Source organism: Trifolium pratense, linkage group LG1 (genome assembly GCF_020283565.1).
Source record: "Trifolium pratense cultivar HEN17-A07 linkage group LG1, ARS_RC_1.1, whole genome shotgun sequence".
In the NCBI taxonomy this organism is placed as follows: domain Eukaryota; kingdom Viridiplantae; phylum Streptophyta; class Magnoliopsida; order Fabales; family Fabaceae; genus Trifolium; species Trifolium pratense.
Genome location: NC_060059.1, coordinates 10,060,983 through 10,069,138, shown reverse-complemented (window position 1 = coordinate 10,069,138; position 8,156 = coordinate 10,060,983).

The window sequence follows — 8,156 nt, the reverse complement described above, 5'->3', positions numbered from 1 at the left end:
CATCATTACTAGTGTAGATAAGATCATCCACATATATGCTAACTATCAAAAACCTCTGATTACTGCCTTGCTTGACAAACAAGGTAGCTTCATGACTGCATTTTTCAAACTTTTCTGTTATGAAGTGAGATTCTATCTTGCTATACCAAGCTCTGGAAGCTTGCTTTAAACCATACAGGGCCTTTTTAAGCTTGTATACTTCATCACTCCTACCTTTCTGATATCCCAGTGGCTGCATCACATACACATCCTCCATTAGCTCACCATGAAGGAAAGCACTCTTGACATCAAGTTGCAGCACAGGCCATTTTTCATAAGCAGCTAAGCAAAGAATTGTTCTTATAGTATCCCATCTAGCAACAGGTGCATAGACTTCACCATAGTCAACACCATATTTTTGTGAATATCCCTTTGCAACTAGTCTGGCTTTGTACTTCTCTATCTTGCCATTTTCATTAAACTTGGTTTTGAATATCCACTTAACACCTATTGCTTTTGCTCCCTTAGGAAGGGTGGTCAACTCCCAAGTATCATTTGATTCAATTGAGCTGATTTCTGATTCCATTGCTTCTCTCCAAACTTTTAATTTTGCTGCATCTTCATATGTTTGTGGATCCTCACTTGTGCTGAACATAGCTATTGCAAGGTTTTGTAGCTGGTCAATGCTGTCTAGTTCTTCTGTTCTAGTCACATAATCACTGAGATATCCTGGAGGTCTTCTTTGCCTGGGTGAAAGTGATTCATCACTTGTATTTTCTAAGTCCATGTCACTGTCAAAATTTCCATTGACATTTTCATTGTCAATGTTAGCCTCATCATGATTAACACCTTCATTGCCTGCTGCAATATCAACATTATCATCATCATTATCACTTCCATACTGAATGTTCCTTGATCTTTCAGCCTTTTTATCCCAGTTCCAGCTTTTATTTTCTTCAAACACCACATCCCTACTGACAATTATCTTCCTTTCTTTTGGATCATAGAGCTTGTAGGCCTTGGACTCTTCACTAACACCAAGATGAATACATCTGATGCTTTTCTTGTCCAGCTTCTTTCTCTGAGCATCTGGAATGTGCACATGAGCCACACACCCAAATATTCTGAAGTACTTCACTGATGGTTTGTGTCCACTCCATGCTTCTTCTGGTGTGATGTTTTTTACAGCAAAAGTAGGACACCTGTTCATGACATGAGTGGCCCAATTGACTGCTTCTGGCCAGAATCTTTTAGGCACTTCTCTGCAAGATAACATACTTCTCACCATATTTAATAGTGTTCTATTTTTCCTTTCTGAAACTCCATTTTGTTGTGGAGTGTAAGCAGCTGTCAATTGTCTTTTTATACCCTGAGAACTACAGAAATCATTGAACATAGCAGATGTGAATTCACCACCCCTATCAGTTCTAAGACACTTAATCAAGCATCCAGATTCCTTTTCAACTAGGGATTTAAACCTTTGAAACAGTTCTAATGCAGAAGATTTTTCTTGCATAAAGTAAGTCCAAGTTTTTCTAGTGAGATCATCAGTGAAAGTGATAAAATACCTGTTCCCTCCATTGGACTTAGGGTTTAAGGGACCACAGATATCTGAATGCACAAGCTCTAATTTCTCAGAAGCTCTCCAATTTGCCTGCTTTGGAATACTATCTCTGTGTTGCTTCCCTGACAAGCAATCACCACATTTGTCTTCACTATCTTTCAATTCAGGCAAGCCTCTAACCATCTTCTTTCCAGTCAATACCTTCAACCCTCTATGGCTGAGATGTGCATACCTTTTGTGCCATAGATCAGCTTCTTCCTCTTTTGTTATTTGCAAACAGTTTGGAATTATCACAGGTGCATAGATGATGTACATTCTATTTGCAGTCATAGCAGTGCTAATGATCAATCCCTTCTCTTCATGAAACAATTGACACATATTGTTTTTAAAGATAATAGTGATACTCTTCTGCTGTAATTGCCCTATACTAAGCAGATTATTGCTTAAGCCAGGCAAATAATACACATCAGTAATCACTATTATTTTTCCTTCCATATCCAATTTCACATTACCTTTGCCCATTACAGCCATCTTTGAGTCATTCCCAAGCTTCACTGATTCTCTGAAGCTTTCATCAAATTCAAACAGCCAAACTTTGTTGCCAACCATATGATTGCTGCAGCCACTATCAAGATACCAAGCCACATGCTTGTAGTCAGTATCCATACCAGAGAAAGCCATTAGTAACATTTCTTCTTTGCAACCAAACTCAGCATAGTTTGCATTTGTATCCCAATCAGGGCATTCATTCTTGTAGTGTCCCATTTTGTGACACTTGAAGCATTCTACATGTTCTTTATTCTGACTTCCTCTCCCTCTCCCTCTGGAAGAAGAGCCACGACCTCTCCCTCTACCAGCATTGGATACCTTGAGAGCTTGCTCCTCTCCAGCTGTGACACCATGACTCTTCTTGCCTTTCATAAGCTTCTCATGAACAAGGAGACTGCTTTGTAACTCATCTATGGACATAGTAGTTACATCATTGGATTCAGTGATTGAGCACACTACATAGTTGAATTTCTCAGTCATTGATCTGAGAATCTTTTCAACAACTGTCACTTGCTCCATTCTTTCACCATGTGCAGTCATGTTATTTGCAATCTTGAGAGTTCTTGCAAAGAATTCAGTGACAGATTCAGTTTCTTCCATCTCAAGAATCTCAAATTCACGTCTTAGGGATTGCAATTGCGCACGTTTCACCTTGTTTGAACCTTGATACTTGCGTCTCATTGCATCCCAAATGTTCTTTGCAGTGTCACGTTCCAATATGGTTTCCAAAATTGTTCGATCAATAGATTGGAAAAGATAGTTCTTTACCTTCAAATCCATAAGCTTGCTTGCATCTGCAAGCCGTTGTTGTTCTACCGTCGCATTCACCGGAGCTGCAAGCACTCCATGTTCAATCATTGTCCAGTATTCCTTTGATCGGAGAAGATTCTCCATGAGCATAGCCCAATGTTCATAATAACCATCGAACTTAGGGATGGATGGTTGAGCAAAATTGGAGTTTTCTGCCATCGTGATTCAAAGGGAACGGAAGAATTGAGCTGAATGATGATGAATGCGAGCAAGAAAGATGAAGAAACCGGTTAACAACCACCGTAACTTCCTAACAAACCGCCGTAACAGACGCCGGAAAACTGCAGTTTCCGTTGAAAAACGGTTGGCGCGCGCGGGAAAAAAAAAATGAAGGTCTTGGATCAAGGCTTAGCTGATACCACTTGTTAGGTAATCAATGATCCATTGTTTATTCATTAGCAAAGGTTGCCTTATATAGGCTTACAATGTTGGGCCAAGCCCAATCAATCTAGGCCCAAAAGAGCTTCCTAACACTTTTATTGATATGTAAAGAAATGACAATATTATTATTATTTAAAATGGCAAACTTTTATTGATATAAACTTATTACAAAATAAAGTATGATTTCACCTATATTCAGAATCTCAGCAATGCTAATATATAGGCATAGGAGAAACATTCCAGCAATAATATCCTCTCAAGAATGCACTTTTCTTCTTTCTTTTTTTACAAAAGAGAGGGCAAAGTCTGCATGCACTTTTCTTTTTATTATTGAAGATAATCTACTCTTCAACTTTCATTCATTCCTTGAGTAAAAGAAAAAATTCATTCATTTTTCCAATAAAAAAGGTTTAGATGTTTACAGAAGTCTACTTAGGAAAAATAATTAAACCACAAATCATGAAAAAGAATGATTTTTAAGCCTATAAAATTAACCAACTTAAATAAATATTAAAAATATTTTCTTATTATACCATTACTATAAAGTCTACTTTCCCAACTTGAGAGCACACATCCGCTGACAACAAAAAAAGCCTCCATCCAATTATTAGTCTTCTGATGACAGATCAATAACATCAAAATTTTGTCTGACATAAAAGAGTGTGGTTTAATTAAGCACGTTGTATGATGTATAAGTCATGATAATATTATAACGAATACGAATTTTTAAAATTTATCGTTAGATTGAAAATTTATATTATATAAATTATTCATAAAAAAACTTATAAAAACTGAAAGAAAAAAAAAAAAAAAAAACCAACACAACACATATATAGGACCTGTTTGGATTAACTTATTTTTGAGCTTATGCAAACAACTTATGCAATATAAATTAGGTTTTATGCTATGTTATAAGTTCCCAATAGTAAAAATCGTATTTCTATAAGCTATTTTATCATAAACAAATCTATAATAGCAAAATAATCTAATTTATATTGCAAAAACTCAAGCTAATTCAAACGAACCCATAATCCAATTAGAGTAATCCACACTCAACACTATGAGTTGCCACTTGCCGAAAATTTCTCAACGCACCTCAACATTTCTGCCCCACTCCCTAGCGCACCTAAAAAAATTCGGAAAATACGTTCCGAACTGTTTTTTAGTATAAAATTTACACTATAAAAAATTCGGAAAACGTTTTCCGAATTTTTTGGGGAGTGGGGGAGAAAGTGGGTGGGTGCGTTGAGAAATTTTCCCACTTGCCACTTACCACTTGCTACTAAACCAAAATCATGTGCATGTAATATTTTCTTATCCATGCAGCCATTTTTGATTGTTCTACACTAAACTTCAATCGAAATGTCTTTTCAATTTTCATAAAACAAAATGTTTTGTTCTTTTCAAATGGATCAAATGCAATGGAGTATGTATCCATATCCAAAATATATTGACTGTATTATTGATCTATTTCAAGTCAGCATCCGTGTGCTTTGATTAGTTTAGTTCGTGTTAATTAATAGGAGTAAATTTTGTTGTTTAAAAAATGTACATACTGAATAATTGAAAGATGAAATTTTAATAAAAATAAATTTTATAATAATAAAAAATGAAAAACAAAAATAATATTCTCCTTCAATTATTTTTAAAATAGTTGATAACTAGTCGAGTTAAACTAAGTAACACTCTTTTTGAAATAAAATAATCAACCATTTTATAAATTAAAATCAATGGGATATTGAGGGTGTTACAACATTTCTAATTGGGGAGACTCATTTATGTTTTACTCTTCTTTTTTTTTTGTCTAGTAGTCTAGTGGCTAGACTCATACATTTAAATGTGGAGAAATGTGGAATCCGAAGTTCGAACCCCGACCACTCCAATAATGTCTCTGATAGCTATCATTTGAGCTACACTCATGAAACTCTAATAGGGTACCTATTAGATACCAATGTATACAAAAGGCAAAATTACATTGTAGGTCCTTTATCTTATTTTTTTTGTAACATTTTAGTCCTTTATCTTTTTTTTTTTGTAACACTTTGGTCCTTTATCTTTTTTTTGTAACACTATGGTCCTTTTTTTTATTTGTAACATTTAGGTCCTTTATTTTTTATAAATAATTAAGATAAGGACCAAAGTGTTACAAAAAAAAGGACTAAAGTGTTACAAATAAAAAAGATAAATGACCAAAGTGTTGCAAACAAAAGATAAAGACCAAAATATTATAAAAAAAATAAAGGACCAAAGTGTTACAAAAAAATAAAATAAAGGATCTGCAGTGTAATTTTACCTATAAAAAATAAGTATATGCCCAGGTCCGATTTTGGGTCAGGGCAAGCAGGGCCCAAGCTCAGGGCCTCCACATTTTGGGGGCCTCAATAATTTTTTTTTAGCCCACGATAGTCGTTCTAGTTGTTTGTCCGCATACTAATTACATATGCAAAGAGAGAGTGCGTTCAACTCCCACTTGTGACATTTTTTGGTTTGTTTTATTTTGTTTAAATAGATCAGGTTTAATTTCAGCACATGACAATAAATCAAACTATTTCAAAAATTATCACTTTATAACTCATAAATAACTTTACTATTTTATTTTTTAGAGAAAACTACATTATATTATTTCTTTGAAAAATTTCTTTTTTGTTGATAATATTTAAAAAATTTCTTTTTTGTTGGTAAGGGTTGAAAATAAAGAATTGATTTCTAAATTTTTTTTTTTGGTAACTTTACTATTAAATCAATTTATTTCATTTTCAAAGGGTCTCTTTGTCGAATTTACCCAGGGCATCAAATACTCGGAGACGACCCTGTATATGCCATTGAAGATTGTATAATCATCCACCCATGCATGTTTCTTTGTTTTTTTTAATATTGGACTTACTTTTTCCACTTCATTCTTATTATTGGAATCTTCAGCATCTTCCGTTGGATTTATATTATGTGGGCTCGTATCAACTTATCGATTGCTTCACAATTAACACGATGCATGTATTGCATTGCAATGTGAACCAAAAGTTCAAAACATGCATTAGGTCTTTCCACCAAAAACAAAAACATGCATTATGTCTTATCTAATAGCACGTTTTAACGGTTGGGTTGAGGAGGATGTGAACTTGTGCTGATGTGTGGTGGTGGATAGGGTCCGATGGTACTCCTTTTTCTTTATTATTATTGGATCAATTATGACATGACGCTATTAAGTCCACGAGTCATAGTTTAACCAATAAAAATATTAAAATTGTTAGACGGGACGTTAAGATCAATGTTCGAATTCCGACTCCCTCACTTATTGTGAGTTTATAACAGTTTTGTCATTTTGCTTATCTATCCCAAAAAGAAATACAAAATGATAGATTAACCACTATTTTGGTCCTGGATTGAAAATATATCTAGTTGTCATATTAGTTTATGAATGTATTGGAATTGCAATTAGATCTACAAGTGTCTCTCTTTATTAATCATTTTGATCTTTAAATGTGTTCTTAGGTAGTCAATTTTATCGTCAAATGTGTTGTTCGTTAGTAAATTTAGTCTATAAAATTACTAACAAAAAAAGTAATAGGGATGTAGTTGCAATTTTGATATATTTAGGGACCGATATGACATCGTGTTACACTTTCACATACTACAAAATAATGGTTTTTTTGTGTGTACATAATGGTTTGCCCAAAAATTATTTAAGTACCTTAAATTGACTTATTTAGTGGTTCATATTAAATATATGTACTCTCTCTCTCTCTCTCTCTCTCTCTCTCTCTCTCTCTCTCTCTCTCTCTCTCTCTCTCTCTCTATATATATATATATATATATATATATATATATATATATATATATATATATATAGAATAGATGATCTAATAAGGTCGGGCCTCCACACACGTGCCGGAAGTGCGACGGCATCGGCTCAAAATTTTGAGACCCTATAATAATGGATATATATTTCTAATATTCATAAAATATTAGCTATGTACAATAGATTAATTTTGCGGTCTTATAATAATAGTTATATATTGTCAATGTATATTAGATGTGTATCAATAGATTGATGTTAGACGATAATGTTTGTTTGTCGAAGGTCATTGTTTCAACAAATCCCTACATTGTCATTTTTTCTGTATAATTTTAGATATAGTCATTTTAAAGAATTGATAATTTTTTTTTTGGAAAAATCTAATCATAATTTTAGTTCTAGTCATTTTAAATTAAATTAAAACCAATAATTTTTTTTGGAAATCCTGAGGAATTGAAACTATTACATGTTGAACTCATTAACAAACTCAACCACTAAGTCATTTTAATCGTTGCATCAAATTTAATCATTGATTATAATATATCTTTTTGATGTTATATATAATAATTATTTTTTATGTGTTTCTTATATTATTTACAATTTAAATAGATGATAATTCATTTTTTTTTTATCAGGGATCCATTATTAATATTCAACTGAATCTCCAAATAGTCGGAACCGGCCTAAATCTAATTAAAATTATCTTGCATTATTTACAATTGTGTTTTTCATTGATGCATCACAAACATATGCCTCTATTGAGTTGTACACTCGCAGCCGGGTTACCCTCAATTTGTGCTACTAATTGCCTTATTGTGAGTATGACACTTTGATCATTGACAAAGCCCTCTCAAGTGAAGTCTCAATCATATTATGAGTTCGTTTTTTAAAATTCTTAAAAAAAAAAAAAAAAAAAAAAAAAAAACATGTTAGGTAGTGTTTAAGTGTTTTTTAAAGGTGGGTTTGTTATCGAAGTTTTTTTTATGCGCAAAAAAAAAAAAAAAACTATTTGGATAATTTATTGAATAAAACCAATTTGTTTAATAGAAAACAGAAATACTGCATTTCTTTTTATAATTG